This window comes from Sphaerodactylus townsendi, linkage group LG02 (assembly GCF_021028975.2).
Source record: "Sphaerodactylus townsendi isolate TG3544 linkage group LG02, MPM_Stown_v2.3, whole genome shotgun sequence".
Classification (NCBI taxonomy): Eukaryota; Metazoa; Chordata; class Lepidosauria; order Squamata; family Sphaerodactylidae; genus Sphaerodactylus; species Sphaerodactylus townsendi.
Genome location: NC_059426.1, coordinates 46,914,342 through 46,933,158, shown reverse-complemented (window position 1 = coordinate 46,933,158; position 18,817 = coordinate 46,914,342). Strand labels below are relative to the sequence as shown.

Genomic DNA, 18,817 nt, shown 5'->3' with positions numbered 1-18,817 from the left:
ATTTTTAAAAGTTGGGAATATTATGACCAAATTCTAGGAAAATTTTTCACATTACAATTCCAATTTCATAGGAGCCAGATAAAATAGTTTGGAAGTCGGATCCTACCAGTTGACCACAAAGTTTCCATATCTCTACTAAATGTTAATTATACATGATGTCATTTTACGCACAGTTGCACAAAAATCTAGCCAAAGAAGTCTGTTCACTGTGGTTTGAAAGACCACCCTCTGGTGAATTTTCTAGAGGATCACACTTCACATATTGAAAAGTGTTTGTTAAATAGGGCATTACACTAGTACAGCTTCAGTTCTTCTGGTAATACCCACTGAACAAGAGTCTGGTCGCCTTGTTCATTTGCATTTCAAACACCATGCAAGGAGACGTGCTGTACATTTCAAGTATTCATTACTTAACAGGGGAGAGGAAAGAAAACTTCAGCAATTGTTCAGTACTGTGCTGACTCATGAATTGACGGCATGCGTTTATAACCCGCTTCAGGGGTTTAATTTAAAATGTTCTAAAATAGCATGCAGCAACAAATGGATAACAGTGGGGAAAATTGGTCTGATAGCAGATTAGAAAAGGGAGAGAACTGGATCATGAATGAATACTACCCTCTTAGTATCCTTGGAAACTCTGACAACTGATCAAAGCATTGGATGGTTATAAGAGCTCGTTGCTACCATTTGTAAGTACACATATTACGTTAGCAGTCTAGCAGGTCTGACTTCTGTCTCTGACTTATTGAACTGAATTTTGGAGGAGGAAGAGAAGGAAAAGGAGGAGAAAAAGGAGGAGGACAGAGAAAGAAGCTATGACTGCAGAAGGCTTGCTCATTGACAGATAGTATTATTGATCTTGAATTTGCTGAAATTCTGCCAATATTTTAGTAAGGAAGTAGCTACAACATTTCTTTTAAAATTCTGCAAACAGACCTGCATCTCAAGGGCAGTTGATAACACTAGTAAAGATAATGAAGAAACTTTTGTATGTACCTACGTGTCACATCCAAAGGGGAAGGGGAGATCTGCTTCTGGGAGTGGCACACCAGCTGTGCTGATGGATTTGCCCTCCTTGGGGCACTTATCCAGGGGGAGGGGCAATCCCATCAGTGTGGAGCCATTGCAGCCCCTCCAGTGCTGGAACATGGTGCTGGAATGCAACATCGAACATGGCACCACTATCCAAGCACCCCCACTACCAGTGTAGCAGGCATGGGGCTGGAGGAGGAACTGACATTAGTCAGCTCCCACCCGGCCTTTGCTGGGGTTGTGCTGGTGGCCCATAGTCAAGACTTAAGCCAGCCTTTTAGTGAGCCCACTGTGACAAATGCCCATATTTGGGAAGTGGTTTCCAGTGAGAAACTGCAGTGAAATAGTTAAGTCCTGCCCGGTCCTGATTGGCTGGGGGAAATTGCCTGAGAGGAGAAAAAGGGGAGGTCTCCCCCTGGCTGCAGGAAAGTGCCTGAGGGAGACTGGTCAGTTTGAAGTGGAATACCAGCTTCCTGGGGAGAGAGCTGTGACCCTTCTTAGTTTAAGCCAGTAGACACGGGGATTCTAGGCAGGGACCCAAGCACTTCACTGTCGGTCATAGGACGATATGAGAGCCTAAATACCAGTCCGAATGACAATACGTACTTCTGTTCTTTTTTTGTTGATGTGTTCCTCAACCCTACCAAAGAAATTTTTTGACGTTACTGTTTATTTTTGTTGTGGAGCTGTAAGGTGATATGGACTCTTGTGCTGATTTTGAGGGAGGGAGAGAACTTCCTTAAAGTCAATAAGGAATCATTCCTGAGGTAATAACTGCCTGGGTTTGGAACTTGTGAAAGGGGAATCCTTTCCTCCCCCCTGTTTGATTTGTGTTAACATCCACTATGACCCACTGAGGCTTCTTGGTGAAAGAGAGGCTATAGCACTTTACAAGTCTCTCCACATCACCAGGAAGCCTCTTTAGGACTGATGCCATGGCTGAACTTCCAGCCTGAGACTTTTGTTAAAAATCAAGGAAAACCAATCTAGCTGTGTAGTCCTAAACAGACCTACATCTTATCAACTCATTGCATTCAGGAGCATAGTATAAGTACAGTATAAATTAAGAGTAAATCCTATCTAAGGTTGATTCTGCATCATCATCATAATGAGTTGCATAGTAATCTGTGTCTATTTTATTCTGTTTTTGTGAAGGAAATAATCCATTTTTTCCTGACCCTTTGCATGAACCTGCTATTTATTTTTTACAATGCAAACATGCAGGTACGAACATCCCATTTTTCCTACATTCTGATTGGCTGTTCCATGACAGCCCTCTTCTGTCCTTTTCCACTCTTTGCGAGTTGAATGCTTCTGATTGGTGGAAAATCTATAGCAACCCTGGGAACCCAAGCAGAACCTTTCCTTCCCATTTCTACAGTGTGGACAAAATGTTTTGGGTTTTGAAACAACACATGTAAACATGAAGCATTCAACCCCCCTAAATGTTGCAATATAAAAAATAATAAAATCTGTCCAAAAGGGGAGCAAAGCAATATATCTCATCCACATTCAAAGGTGTGCATCTGCTTATCTGTGTGCTCTGAGCACCCAAAAATTAAAAAGGAAAGGAAACAGGGCCATTGTTTGCAATGGTCCCATTTGTTGTGAATCCATTGTTGCACACATTTGGATGAAATGGTGCTCACAGTCACTGCCAAGAAGAGAAAATGTGCTTGGGGGGCGTTTCTAAAATGGTGGGCTATCACACCAGTCAGCAGCTCAGCAGAAACGAAACTGACATGATGTAAGACAAGAGAATGAGCAGCAGGGCAGGAAAAATAAAGAAGTTTGGCATTAGTGCTATTAGCTGCCATATGTCGACCATGGCCCACTGAGGCCCATTGAGGTACCTGTGCCATTCCAATGGAAGCAGGTTCAATCCAAGATTTTTCAAAAAGATTATGATTTTTGGCATTTTTTTTTGGAAAACCTGGGTTGAGGGAAATATCATGGGTCAATCCCACTTTTGGGAAGGGACCCATGCAAAGTTCTTGTCCAAACAGGGAAACTTCCCTTCATCAACCTATTGTATTTGTACCATGTGGAATCAACCTAGGTGAATGAATTACCACCAACACCACCCCAGTGGGTGGGAAAACAGCATGGTATATCCCAATCCTGTCAGGTCTTGGAAGCTAAGCATGGTTAGTACTTGAATTGGAGTCCACCAAGGAAGACAATGGCAAACCCCTGCTTGGGTCATCATAAATCAGTTGGGTCTTGACAGAACTTCTGCAAAGGCGGAGCAAAGGGTAACTGCCCTTTGTGCGCACACCCTGTGCCACTGCTGCAGCACCACCTACCCCTGCCCCGGAATGCCCTGCCACAGCCTGGCCACCATCATGGCTCCACCTGGGGTGTCGCCCCCTGACCCGTGGGCGCTACACCACTGCACTTCTGTATGGATGTCCTGTCTGATCTGATGTTTTCATGTGTGCTCTTGGTGAAATTATTGCACAACCTTTTTCATGGATGTAATTCACCCTTCCCTCAATTTTAAAGTTCATGTTCAGATCATACATATTCAGAGCCATAAAAATTCATTCTTACTATATAGTTGTGGGTCTATGTATGTATGGAACACGGGAATCTGTCTTCAGTGTACATTGATGTAACATAAGTAAAAGAACTATGTATCCTATCAATGCACTTCTCCATCTTTCTCTCCAGTTAGTTATGGAGATAATACAGTGCTTATCTTGAAACATAATACCAAATCACAGTTTATTTAACTGTGTTTTGTGAAAGTATCATTAGGTTCATAGACTAATGTTCAAATACTGTCTTGGCTTGACAAATCCTAATTTCATCACCCATGCTCTCTCCTCCCGCCTTCCCCATCACAGAGACCCAGTTAGCATCCCATCCTGCACTGTTGTGAGCTCAATGCTGTGGAACAAAGAAAGATCAATCCAAGATACTCAGGTTTGTATGCCAAATTAAAAGATAGTTAAGACAAACAGTGGTTAATAAGTAGATTTGCCAATCTCCCGGTGGTGCTTGGAGATCTCCCAGAATTACAACTGACTACAGAAAGCCAAACTCCAGCAATCCCCTGGAGGAAATGGTTTATTTGGAGAGTGGCTCCTGGCATTATATCCTGCTGAGATCCCTCCCATCTCCAAATATTGCCATCTCCATACGTCCCCCTTGAAATCTCCAGAAATTCCCCAACCTGGAAACCTGTTAATAAGCCAATTTCAAACTATAGCTTCAGACTTTTTCAGACAAACTACACTTTGACCTACCTATAATTAATGAGCAGAAAGGCCCATGTTTGCGTGACCACATTCACCACAGGTATAAACTTTGGTTCTACGTGAAGTCGCAACCAAGCAAGGAAGGACAAGGTCCCTTTGTAAAGACTTCCTATCGAGCCCTTGTATGTTCATTGCAACTAATTGGCATATTTTCTGTCTCCCTCCATCCCAAACACACACACATACACGCACACGCACGCACACACACACACACTCTTTCTGCAACCATGCCAAAGTATATTAGCACACATAAGTTAGAACAGCAGAATCAAAATTATCGTCCCTTGTGGCATAGTCAATGAAATTAAAGGATGAAATTAGATGAGGTTGGTACTGAGGGATTAAATTGCAAGCAGTACTATGTTAATGTAGCGTAGAATCAATGTGTAGCATTGCCAGTGCAGAAAGTTAGACTTCATATTGCTGGCTGAATTTTGTGAAGTTCAGGATAATTTAATGTTCATGCAATAATATTTATAGCCATGAAAATCAAGACAACTGAAATTATGACAAGGGTGATCAACTATTACGGTTCAGCTATAAAAGACTGATGGGAGTCATATATACACAACTTTTTGTTCACACCCACCAAAAAATTAAATACTTCTGTACTTTTTTATTGTTGGATCCTTATTGCCATTTTAGTAACATATAACCCTAAGCATGGAGCAATTTCAGAAACAAATTCCAACCGCAAGAAGTTTCCTCATTCAGCTCTTTGTTTTGTTTTGGGCAGTGAATGGTCGGCTGATCTCCTGTAGATTCTCAGCTTCACGGAGAATGCCAAAGCTCTGACTCTATTTACTGGAAACTAATGATACTAAAAATGTCCAATTAGCTTAAAAGGTTGCCATTTAGTGAGCAAAATAAATGGTCTTCTGTGATCATTTCACTTAAATACTTTAATTTTACTTTAATTATTGTGCATCATTAGATCTTTGACTCTTCTAAAACCTCTGGATTTTTTCCCTTTATTCTTTTTTTCTGCTGCTAGTGCTAATACTGTAGCTAATTTTCTCTTTGTTCATTTCCTTATGTTTCACTTACATACACAGCTCTGTTTTCTTACTTATTTCAATCTGCACAGCTTGTCCACTGTCTATTTGCCACCCACTGTGAAAAGTAGCATTTGTACGGATCTAGATCATCCTTGCAACTGCCCTTGGAGCTCTTACTGAAAGAAAGATCTTCTACATTTTAAAGAAACACGAGAATCGATTCTCCTCACAGGAGTTAACCTAGCTGTTTCCATGGATTCTTGTGCACTTAGTTTCTTTTGGATAAATTTAGGACTGCCTTTTTAAAGGAATGTTTACTAAAATGCATCTGGTTCAACAATCAAGTGTGACAAGATCTGTGTGCTAGATATTTAAAGGTCTCATTTATGCATATTCTGACTCCCAATAGAAGCCATAGATCCATTACTGGCAATTGTCATGAATTTGCAAAGAGCTGATCAGTGAAGTCATTGTTTTGCAGACAAGATTTTACTTTACCAGGTAAACAAGATAGATGTAAGCGGCTCCTATCTGAGATATCTCTTGTGGAGATATATTGTCTTAAATGACTAGTTCTAGAAGATTAGCAGGGTTCCTATTCACCCCTGGGTGTGCTGTTATCAAAGTAGATTTCATTTTATTTAGTTGTTCTTAGTCTCAGAAGTTAGACTTAGGAAGATGGAACTGTTTGTGATTGAACTGTTAGGCTGTAGTCCTAAGCACAGTAAGTGCCATCAAGTAAGTATACATGTTTAGGATTGCACTTGCAGCAAAGGAAAAACAGTCATGTGGCATTTTAAATACTAACGTTTATTGTAGCACAGGCTTTTTTTGAACAAAAGCCTATGTCACAACTCTTCACATTCCTATTTGTGGTGGTGGGCTCAGGTCTCCTCCTAACTATGTTGGGCAGGTTCTCCCATCTTTTCAATGACTGAACTGTTTTGATGGTAGTACATGAGGTGTTTTAGGCTTGTCTGCTCAGCCTTAGGAACTCCAGAAAGGTGAAGGGAACTTGTTATTTCCCTATGGCAAATTCCCCTTTTCAAGTCACAGGAAAACTGAGGCAAGTTCAGTGAATGAAAGAATAATTTATTGAACAAACTAGATGGAATCAGGATATATTTCAGTGGATGGAAATCAGGCAGAAATTAGCTATATACAAATGTCAGTTTTGGCTCAGGCACAGTTCTTAATCAAGCTTTATAAGTTTCTTCAATTGCTTAGATGTTATGAGAAGTTCTTTAGTTTAAGATGGTACAGTTAGATGTTACTGGCTAATGAATTCACAATTACTTTGGGTTGCAACAGGCTGGTACCCTTTTACACAATACACATACAGCCTTAACACTTCTCATAAATCTCCTTCCTGAGGTAGCTATAGCAGAACACTACTATGCCAGACTGGGAATCCATCTCTCTGTGTAATTCCCATCCTAACTGGCTTAGGAATTCTTCTTCCACACTCAGAAAATACATTCCCTTCCCTATTATTTATAGTTACCTGAGGACAGTCTCACTATTATTACACCTTCAGCCTTGACCACTAAATAAAACTCCCAATTTTCTTGTCTGAATATTTTCTGCTTTCAGCACATGCTGACACTCAGTATATTTCAAGTCAGATCTGCTCCCTGACTGAAATCCCCTCAGAGTAGATGTTTAACACGTGCAGTTAAGGGGCTTGTTGTTAACTCACAGGATCCCAAATCCAAAAGCTCACAAACTTTACCACTCAGAGGCCGTTTCCGCACGGGCATTAAATGGCCAATGGAGGCGGTGGCAACGCTGTCTCAGACATCCCTACATTACATACGGAGTAGCAGCTGCAACGCAGCCGCGCCGCCCTCACGCCGCCCGCCCGGCCTGAAGCCGGCGTTTCCCCAGAGGGCTTCCCAGTGCTCTTTTTGGGGAAACGCCGCCGTGAAGCCGCTGCCGAGCGAGTCAGAGTGCCGCTGCCGAGCGAATCAGAGTGCAGGTCAACTTACCTCCTCCATTCTCCTGTGATAGCAGCTTGTTCCACTGACTGACTTGCACTTTTAATACTTTATGTTACTGTGTCACAACCTACTTCATAAGATGCATAAAATAGTGAAGAATGCATGTAATTGTCTAAAACGTAGACATGATTTTTTTAGTTGCTGTTGACCATGCCCTGTTCAACATAAATATGAGACTTCCAACTTCTGACACCATGATGGTTGCTGCTCTCCTGTGGGAAAGATTACCTTGTTGTCTTCTTTTTGCTTGGGTGATGCCTCCAATAGTAGCTCAATGGATTAAAAGGTGCTATTAGAGAGAAAAGCACTGTGTTCTGTAAAGATGGGAATGGAGGAGTGGAGGGCAATGGAAGAAAATCAGAAGCCCTGGCTCTTTTGACCATTGGAACCAGCTTTACATCCTGTTGGAATTGGGAAAAAAGCAGTTTGTTTAAACTATTTAAAGCTGTAAATGATGTGGGGGCTTTTCTGAAGAAGATACGGAATGAAAAAGGGAGTTTCACCTATCATATATTTCATCCAGCAAGAATTTATTTTTTACAAACAGATAAGTACAACTGAGTTACATTCTTGATTTATGAACTGCATCATAAATTTGCTAGGTTGGAATGAGAGATTTTGTTTGGAGGTCTGTTTGTGCCATATTGCTGTAACGCTCCTCCACAATTTAAACAAATGAAAACGTAAGAAGATTGGTTGAAAAAAGGAGTTGCAACTCACCCAAACTTATAAACCACTCAGAGTAAAAGACTTGATTTTAATATAGCTGGAAATGGAGAGAAAGGGAGGAGAGGGAAATAATGGTTGATAAATATAGTTGGCTATGTTGTTATACTTAGTTCAGTATGAGACCTGTCAAGTGACATGGCAGCCAGCACATGCAATGCCTTAGTGTTATACATGTGCATTTACATGCATCTATATCCGTGGTGGCAAATGGCCATGCTGGCAGGGGCTGATGGGTTCGCCATCCCCAAAGTCCATAAACTTACTATGAAGACAGCCACAACTGTTTGCACTTTATTTTTTAGCCTGTGAGATCTGTATCTGACCATGTATTACATTAAACAATGAAAGTTACTATCAAGAAAAGAACAGGCCTGTTAAAAATTCACAATATATTATATCTCTTTTTAAATTAAAAAAAAAACACACAGACCCCCCCACACACAATCAAAACACCAAAGCAAAAAAGGAAATCCGCCTTTTCAAATCCTTGTCTGGGGAGCGATGCAAGCTAATAAACCAAAACAGCTGCAGTAATTGGCTAAAAATTACCACATTTAATGATACAAATTATACCAGTGATGTTTAATGAGAGCTGTAGTTTTCAGCATCTAAGAGCAAAATTCAACACACTCATCTAAACTGTGTCATTGACCTCCCTCGTTTAATGCCCTGTTAATCTTTGAAAATTGGAAACAAATGCTTCAATTAAGACACAATTAATTGGCAATTAATTTAACAATAAACAGATGGTCACACAGAAAATCCTGCCATAATTGAATCACTATTGATGTAGAAGGATATATGGCTTTTATTTGCATTTAAAAAAAAAAAGAAATGGAATTGAAATGTGTTCTTTTAGTATGGCCACTTTTTTAAAAAAAACATACTAATTTGATTTGGATACTTTAATTTTTTTTAATGTTTTATGTCTATTTAGAAACATAGTTTAGGAAAGACCTACATACAAGGGCTTGGAGAGAAAGTGTCAGTCAGAGTGGATGATACTGGGCTCGATAAACGAAGAGTCCCATCCAAATTGTGGGGGGCAGGGTGAAAGGGTTGGAGGGAGCAGTGCAGCCCTTCCCAGAGCACTTGCCTCTGTTGAGGAGGTAAACATGCTGGTGGCCCCTCAACTCTGTTGTGACAAAACCTGGAAGACTGTGCCGCAACAGCATTCCAAACAGATGCCACTGTGTGAGGGGGCAGGCTGGGACACTCCCAGGAACATATCTGATGTTAGCTGGCTCCCTCCCAGGGTTTTGGGTTGGGAGCATAAATCCTGTAAACCCTATGGGGCTTTCCACCAATGGGGGGATTTTCAAGCTTTTTTTGTTTTTGTTCGCAGAGCCTCTGGAAAGCCCTCTTAGAGGCAGCGGGGTGGTGCCACATTGGTGCCATCTCTGGCTTTGAATGCAGCTGTAATAGTCTTAATGAGGCTACTTTGCCTGTATATTTGCTTTACGAAAGCAGGTCATTAGGGCACTTACTGAAATTGGTAGGTTCTGATGATTTGGGGTGTTCAGGAACAGCTAGGTCCACTCCAATGTAAGAATTTGAATAGTTGCTAAAAGACATCATACTAGTTGATGGCTAAAACCACTCAGATAAAAGTAATATAAAAATAGCATTCCTCTGAAGATGCCAGCCACAGATGCAGGCGAAACGTCAGGAGAGAATGCTGCTAGAACACGGCCATACAGCCCGGAAACCACACAGCACCCAAAATATAAAAATAAATGTCCTTGTGCTTTTTATCTTTAAAAAATAAGTCTCTAGCCTCTTCCCTTGCCGAGATATGCCTTTTACCTTGTATCTCTGAAAGGGAAGAAGCTTGGGACTAACTTTTTCAGAAAAGGAAAGATGCTGTGATGCCACTGATGATGACACCACATTTTTACCTTAAGCTGTGGTAGATGAGACAAAACAATTGACTTTTTATCTTATATCTGTGGGAATTTTCCTCATGCTTATGGCCAAATGGGAAGTTGACACAAAACATATGAATTTCACATCATAGCCCATATGCAATCAAGGGCAAACTTTAGTCTTTCAGTACGTTTTTCCACTTGGGGAGGTAGGTTCTGGCCCTTTACTGGTTAAATTTATTCCCTGATTTTGTGCTTTTAGTATTCATTTTTTCCTCCCATTTTTTCCGGGGGGGGGGGGGGGTTAGACCAATTTTGCCCATTCTTTTTCTGGAAGCTGATTTTGAGTCTCCTTGTTCCACATGTATCATATTCTTGTCCATTTTCTTTGTCCCCTCCACTCCCTATCACCTCCGGCCCACTTACTGATGATTTGACTATGGTGATCAAACCATCCCCCATGTATTGATAGAATGTTGTAACAATAAGATTAGCAGATTCTCTGAATTACCAGAATTAGAGGAAGGTGATCCAGCTGTGTTAATAATCTTTATAGATAATCACATTCAGAATCAGAATGCTGCCCTGAGGGCCATCTTTTTCATGCTCAAAAGGCTTAGAATTATTAGACCAAATTGTGAACATGGAATTTGAAGTTCATCAGGAAAATTTAGCACGTAGGAAGGCAAACCATTCATGATCCTTCTGGAGGCCATATTTCCATCTTGCATCATAAACATCACTAGAATGGGGGGGGGGGAACCCAACAAGACCAACAGTACACTAAGCAGAGTTCATAGAGTTTGCAGAGTGTAACTATTAATGAGTCAACTGCCAGTCTTTCTGTTTTAAGGAAATTTTGCTTATTTCCTACTGGTTCTGTGCTATCCAAAACATCCTATCTAAGTCAATTTGATGAGTCTTAATCTGAGAAAACTGTTCTTAGAATGGCATTGCAAGTGACCAGTTGTATGCAGAAGTTATACTGAATGACAGCAATCAAGAACCCAAATGAAGTGAGTATTGATAACATGGTCCACCACATACACAGGAACAAGATGACAAAGCATTTATACTCAATGCCTGAAGTTCAGCCCAGATTAGATTAGAATAACTATGATGATAGCATTTCAGCACAGCCCACTTTGGTATGAAGTTCACTCGGTTTAATCCAAACATCCTCCAAGTTGTATTGCTCTACCCTAAAATGCTTTCCTCTGTCAAGAAGCAGCAGTGGCATAGTGGTTAAGAGCAGGTATACTCTAATCTGGAGAACCGGGTTTGATTCCTTGCTCTGCCACTTGAGCTGTGGAGGCTTACCTGAGGAACTAGATTAGCCTGTTCAGTCCAACACATGCCAGTTGGGTGACTTTGGGAGAGTCACAGCTCTCCGAAGCTCTGTATGATCACTAAAAGTCAACATGGGTTTCTCAAAACCAAATCATGCCAGACTAATCTCATCTCTTTTTTTGATAGAGTGACATGCTTGGTATACAAAGGGAACGCTGTTGATGTAATATACCTAGAATTTAGTAAAGCCTTTGATGAGTTGTCCCATGACATTCTTGCAAGTAAGCTAGTAAAATGTGGAGTGGACAATCCTACTGTTAGATGGATTTGCAATTGGTTGACTGACCGAACCCAAAGAGTGCTCATCAATGGCTCATCTTCATCCTGGAGAGAAGTGACTAGTGGGGTGCCACAGGGTCCTTTCCTGGGCACAGAGCTACTCAATATTTTAATCAATGACTTGGATGATGAAATAGAGGGCATGCTAATCAAATTTGCAGAAGATACCAAATTAGGAGTACCTAATTCCAAAGAGGACAGAGTTAGGATTCAAAATGACTGGGGGAGGTAAGTGGTAGATGCGTTGCCACGGAGGCATTGCCATGGCTGTTGGGACGTGTCCCCTGGCCTCTGCTGAATGACGGCAGCCAAGTGGAGGTCAGGGGAGGAAGCAGCAGGCCCCTTGCGAAGGGGCCCCCTCAGGCTGCTGGGACCCCGGGGCCATTTGCAGGACAATGTGTGAATGGCCCCGAGGGGTGCACCGTGCGGAAAGGGCCTATATGTGAAAGGAATCTGGGAGTCTTAGTAGACCACAAGGTGAACATGAGCCAGCAGTGTGATGTGGCAGCCAAGAAAGCCAATGCAATTCTGGGGTGAATCAATAGGAGTATAGTGTCTAGATCAAGGGACATGATAGTACCTCTGTATTCTGCATTGATCAGACCTCACCTGGAATACTGTGGTCTGTTCTGGGCACTGCAATTCAAGGAGGATATTGACATGCTGGAATGGATTCAGAAGGCAACAAAAATAGTAAAATGTCTGGATTCCATGCTGGAATGGATCCAAAAGAGGGCAACAAAAATAGTAAAATGTCTGGAATCCATGCCCTATGAGAAGAGCTTAGGGAGTAGGGTATGTTTAGTTTGGCAAAGATAAAGTTAAGGGGGTGACATAATAGCCATGTTTAAATATTTGAAGGGATGTCATGTTGAAAAGGCAGTAAGCTTGTTTTCTGCTCCTCCAGAGACTAGGACAAGGAGTAATGGGTTCAAGGTGCAGGAAAAGAGATTCCATCTAAACATTAGGAGGAACTTCTTGATAGTTAGATGTGTTCAACAGTGGAATGCACTACCTAGGAGTCTGGTGGAGTCTCCTTCTTCGAAGGTTTTTAAACAGAGGCTGGATGGCCATCTGTCAGGTGTGCTTTGATAGTCTGTTCCTGCAGGGCAGGGGGTTGAACTTGATGGCCCTTGTGATCTCTTCTAACTCTGTGGCTGATTCCGCATGGGCCAAAAACAGCAGTGTGAAAACGGTGTTAAAATGGTGTAAAAGGGTTTAAAATGGTGTAAAGGGGTTTATACTGCTTTCACACCGTTTTTACACTGCTGTTTTTGGCCCATGCGGAATCAGCCTGTGATTCTATGAAAAGATGAATTTTGTGTTGTGTTTGTTATTATTTTGGTGCCAGCTGATGGACCTTTTTATTTCAATTCAATTATCATCCTGTTAAGGAGCAGCAGTGGCGTAGGAGGTTAAGAGCTCATGTAACTAATCTGGAGGAACCGGGTTTGATTCCCTGCTCTGCCGCCTGAGCTGTGGAGGCTTATCTGTACAGGCAATCAGATAAGCCTGTACACTCCCACACATGCCAGCTGGGTGATTTTGGGCTAGTCACAGCTTCTCAGAGCTCTCTCAGCCCCACCCACCTCACAGGGTGTTTGTTGTGAGGGGGGAAGGGCAAGGAGATTGTAAGCCCCTTTGAGTCTCTTACAGGAGAGAAAGGGGAGATATAAATCCAAACTCTTCTTCTTCTTCTTCTTCTTCTTCTTCTTCTTCTTCTTCTTCTTCTTCTTCTCCTCCTCCTCCTCCTCCTCCTCCTCCTCCTCCTCCTCCTCCTTCATGGTGTTCTGTTCCCTTTTAGGTTTTTTTCCTTTCTCCAGTTTTAGCTCTCTTCCTGTTTATCTGTTGCACCACAAATACTTATGTTTTTACCTTCTGATTTGAAAAAAAAGTTTGTATTTCTATGATGGTGTGGGATTTTATTTTTCTGCTATTTTTCTGCTACTGTATTTTATTCTGGTGCTGCTATTTATACTTCTATTATAGACTGCTATTTATGCTGTTTTTATATGCCCCCATTTACCTTCTTATGATGCAGGGTGGGGAGCCAGCATGACTCCTTGAGCAGCATGCGGCTGCTTCTGCGCCGCTGTTCTGCCACCGGCTCCATGGAGCCGGGACGAGGGAGCCCCATCTTCGCCCGCCTTGCAGGAAGCAGGGCGGGCGCATCACTTGCCCCTGGCCGGCCAGGCCGCGCCCAGCGTAGCTTTGCCTCTTGCCCGCCCAGCTGATTGCAGGGTGGAAACTTAGCCGGCGTGACGGACAGGCCGAGCCATGATCCCCTCTTCGCCAGCCAGCCTGCAGGAAGCTTAGGCTGGCGGGCCGCATATCCGGTCGCCAAAAGCCAAAAGGCTTTCCCTCCTGCCTGCCCCGCTGATTGCGGGGCGGGTGCTTTCCCGGCGGCTGGCCAGGCCGAGCCACCGGACCCCTCTTCGCCCGCCCTGCAGGAAGCAGGGCGGGCGCATTTCTCCCCCGCGGCCGGCCAGGCCCGAGCCGTGGGCTTTACCTCTTGCCTGCCCCGCTGATTGCGGGGCAGGTGCTTTCCCGGCGGCCGGACAGGCTGAGCCGCCGGTCCCCTGCCAGCCGCCCTGTAGGAAGCAGGGCGGGAGCATCTCTTGCCCGAGGCCCGCCAGGCCACGCCACGGGCTTTCCTCCCGCCCACCTTGCTGGTTGCCCTGCAGGCGCGGGGGGGGGTGAGCGGGCGGGGGGGCGAGGGAGCAAGTCGGCGGGGGAGCGGACGGGGGCGTGCGAGCGAGTGGGGGGGTGAGCGGGGGAGGGTGAGCCAAATGGCTCTTTGAGCGGAAAAGGTTCCCGACCCCTGTTCTAGTGTATTTATTTTATATGGCAGTGTTTTATTTTATTGTTATTTATTGACTGAAGCAATTTGAATTATTTGATATACATACTTTAGATAAATAAATGAAAAGCTCATATGAGAAAATTGATCTGATCTCTTTAATTTCAGGTGGAGAGCGGAAAAACACATCTCTTTCAAAGACTCATGTGAGTACATTTGCGGCCCATTCATTTCCTACCTTTATCATGATCACAGCAGAGAACCCAGAAAAGATCTCATAGCAAAATAGACAAGCTAGTCCTTGTGGATCCAGTTCTTTTCTAATGAACTAAGCACTTTAGAAACGTAGTTGTTATTTTGCGATTTATATCTTCTTTGCAGTCTAGTGACCTGCCAGATGTTTGGTATATATATGAAGCAATTTTCAAGCACTTTAGAAAAAAAGAGACATTTCAAGAGCATTTCTGCTTTATTCATAAACCAGTTCCTGACTTGCACATCAACACACACAAATCCCTTTAGGGCTGTTTCCGCTGTAACAATTTAAGCTCACAGACAGACTTTTAAAAGTGATTGCATGATTGCCTCCATGTGGAAAAGTTATATGAAGGCCACAACATTCTCTAAATATATCTGTGAGCAGCAGCTGAAATTTCTAGGCATGGATGTGCGCTCAAAACTTTACTAATTATAATCTGTTACTCCAGATATGTGAGGAAATACATCTACAGTATTTCGAAAAAGCTTCCAGTCTCCTGGTTATTTTGATAACTCCCTGATTTTATTTCCTGGGAAATGGGAAGAAAGAGAAGATGTGGTGGGTGGGCAGGGGAGTGTGGAATGTGGGGGGCGGGGGAGAGATTTGGGACCAGCAGATTTGCATATGAAAAGGATGCTATCTGCTGAGAACTACACTGCAGCACCATTAGCCTGACTGAAAGAACAGACAATTGGCCATAAATGAAACAATACTGCTATTGGCAGAGCCTGTAAAGGGCCAGTCCCTCAGTTGGTGGTAGTCCCAATTTCAGCTGGAAGTTCAGGACAAATTTATTTATTTATTTATTGGATTTATATCCCACCCTATCCCCGCAGGGCTCAAATGGTAAAAGCCACAAATGGTAAAAGTGCTCTGAATAGACAGCCCAATCAGACAGGACAGGCAAATGACACCAGAGGATCCTGAAACCCCATGTAGTCTGGATTTCTATTTGATCTCACTGCTACCTCCGACAACACATATTTATGGTCTTATGAAGTATACCAGGCCCAAATGTGTGGAGTCAATTGCTTAGACATACCCAGTTGTGTGGTGCAGGCCACTGGGATTTTGTGCAGAGGCTGCTCGGTAATCAGACACCAGATGAAAAGTGCCACTTGGCCTGGGTGAGTTGTCCAAGCTATATGGTTGTATGGTTGCCAACCTCCAGGTGATAGCTGGAGATCTCCAAGTATTACAACTGATCTTCAGACAATAGAGATCAGTTACCCAGAGAAAAGGGCCACTTTGGAAGCTGGAATCTAAGTATTACACCCCACTGATGTTCCTCCTCTCCCCAATTTCACTCAGACTCCAGCCCCAAAAGCTCAGGTATTTAGCAGTCTAGAGCTGGCAGCCCAATATTGTAGTGAGTCACCTGTTGGTTTCTGCCCGTCGTCCTCCCTCCAGGGATGTGGGGAGCAGATATATACTGGGAGGCCAAAACTGCTCTGGAAATGACTTTGTCTTCCTTTCTCGTCCTTTAGTGACAGAAATGAAGAATTGGAGAGCAATAGTAATGCTGTGGCCATAATGGCCACTGAGGACATTTGTTTCTTTAATGTGCAGCCACTGCTTCTAGGATTCTGGGGTATTTTACCACCCAGCATATTTTTAAAGATATATATTTTTTTGCAAACCTTTTCTTAACTTTGTAAAAATATTTGTCTTGTCTATTCCTGGCTCTAGCCTCTGGACTTAAGAATCCCAAAGATGCGGCCATATTGCAAATTATACATAATGGTTATTTAGCACAATCTGAGACAATTCAGCTAAGCCATTTCTGTGAATACTATCTGGAAATTTTTCATGGTGAAATAATTCTTGCATAGCATTTCCAGATGGAGGTGGTCCTCATATGACTGTTTTTAAAGACTGCATGTGGTCTTGCCTCTGAAAAAAATGGAAATTCATAAAGCAATTGCCAAAGGCTTAATTGTCTTACTTAATTGTGCCAACCCTGGGAACACGGACTAGTTTTTCTTAACTTTAAGGGTTTGACAATCCTTTGGGAAATATACTTTAATCACTTCATAGTTTTTAGTAGTATAGTAGCCAAAGACTTTTATTGCTTTTATTTGAAAAAAAGAGCAAGAAGGTCTAAGTCATACTTAGGAAGAACCTCTTCCTACCCCATTTTACATGATGTAGTCTATTTTACTCTGGTGTAAAGTGCTTCCATTCCTGTATAAGTGCTTCCAGCTTGATAGATTTTTTTAGACTAATTCACTTAGGCCTGTGTAACTAAAAATAAAAACTCTGCCTTCAACAGTTAGACCATTTCAGATAGGATATTTTTGCTACATTCTGCTCAAGTACCATTGCTGCTTCACATTTGTTGATACATTAGAGTTCTTGTGTGACACTATACCATACATACAATTTCTCTACTGACTCACGACTAATATTATGCAGGGGCAAATGGGCTGATGGAGGGGCATCCCCACTGGTAGAGAGGGCAAAGGTGCCAGCAGCCAGGCTCCCCTCAGTTCTACAATGTCAAAACATGGAAATGATCACTACTGCAGAAGAACACTGGGATCCAATCAGCTACTGGCATGGGGATAGGTAGGTTGGGGCATTTTGGAGGGTGGAGCTGATATTGGCTTCCACCTGGGCTTTAGGGCAGGAAGCACAGCAGCTGGGGCCTTCAACTTTCAGGTGGCATAACTCCATTTAGCCTTACAGAGAACTTTCAGGCAGTCAAGAGTTTTTTTTTCTTGTTTTAGCTGCTCCCTCACACTGCCTGAAAGCTCTCTGGAGGCAGCAGGGAAGCACGATGGCAGTGCCTTTGCCAGTGTTGCCAGACCAAGCTATGGTGAACCAAGGGAACCCTGTTTGGAGGACAGTGTTGTCTCTACCCATCTCAGCCAACCCTTGGGGTTCCTAGCAATGCAGTGTCAAAATGGAGATACCATTCTTTGCATTGACTCAGTGTATCCACAAGGAGAAAGAACTATGTTTGAACTTGTCTCCCTCCAAATCAGCCCTGTGTAGTACCTCTCTCACACCCTTTCTGATAGGATTAACTGAACACAAAGACCTCACCCTGAAAAGAGTCCCCATCTCCAACGCTGGACCATGCACTCCTTCAAGACAATGGATGTGTTTATGTGCTTGCGTGCCCAGTGTTATAGTAACCCAATGCTTCTTCCTCTAAATCAGGGGTCAGCAACCCGCATGCGGCCCTTTCGTCCTTGTACTGCGGCTCTGCAGCGGCGACGCCAAAGACGGCAAGTTGCACTTGGGACGCGGCGAGTGCGTCCCCTTCCCTGCCCCTCCCTCCCTCCCTCCAGCATCCTTTTTCCTCCTTCCCTCATCTGGCACCTGGGAAGGAAAGGAAAAGATGCTGGAGGGAGGAAGGAAGGAGGGGGCGGAGAAGGAGGTGCGCTCGCCAAGTCCCAAGTGCAACTTGCCGTCATTGGTGTCGCCGCCACTATCTATCCCGCCCGCTTGGCTGAAGGCAGGGCTTGGGGAGGCTGAGGGTGGGGCAGGGCGGGGCTTGGGGAGGCAGGGCCAAATGGCTCTTTGCGTGCTAAAGGTTGCCGACCCCTGCTTTAAATAATACCTTTAACGACCACCTCATTTACATTGCCATTCTTTTACAGCTGTAATTTCATCAGTTAGCTTCACCTCAGGAGACACTTCCAAGCTTAGAATCTCAAAATGATGCCTCAACCCATTAGATTAATGACCCAACCATTAAGGTTGATGTCTGTCTCTTGTCTTTCCCTGGAAAGGCAGGACTCTTCTTTGTCCTGGGAGATTAAGGGTCACTCTGCATAACCCTGAGGGTCCCTTTGTCCCTATCAGAAGCCCCCTCTCCCAGTAGCCCTTGTTCAGTATCTCTATATGATATTGTTCCACAACATGTTGTTCTTCAAGAGCTAAGTGCGGGTCACTAAGTTCTATTCATTGGACCATTCTGCTCCAAGCTCAGGTGACTATAACCAGTGGTGTAGTGCCAACGGAGCAGTGGGCACGATGCCTCGGGCGTGTGCTGTGACAGGGGCATGGCCAGGGCATTCTGGAGCATTCTGAGGGTGTTTCAGTGTGGGGGCAGGCAATACTGCAGCAGGGGCCCAGAGTGCACGCGTGCACTGGGCACAGTTCCTCACTCCACCCCTTACTATAACCCTAACTCTTCAATTTCCTCTGTATTCCAGACCCATCGTCACAACTGTTTATATCCTAGGTCTGTGTGTGTTCTGCTGAGTTGATTTTATTGTGTGCCTCTGTACC

The 18,817-nt window shown here is 43.5% G+C and overlaps 1 protein-coding gene across 1 annotated transcript in view; it reads left to right on the top strand.

Moving 5' to 3' along the window:
- Positions 1 to 3,932: 3,932 nt before the first annotated feature.
- The window catches only part of KYNU (kynureninase), a 212,068-nt gene continuing 197,183 nt past the window's right edge, over positions 3,933 to 18,817 (top strand). Inside the window, exons 1-2 of the mRNA XM_048487143.1 lie at positions 3,933 to 3,960; positions 14,485 to 14,522. The gene's annotated coding sequence lies outside the window, so the exon portion shown is untranslated. The remainder of the gene's footprint in view (positions 3,961 to 14,484; positions 14,523 to 18,817) is intronic.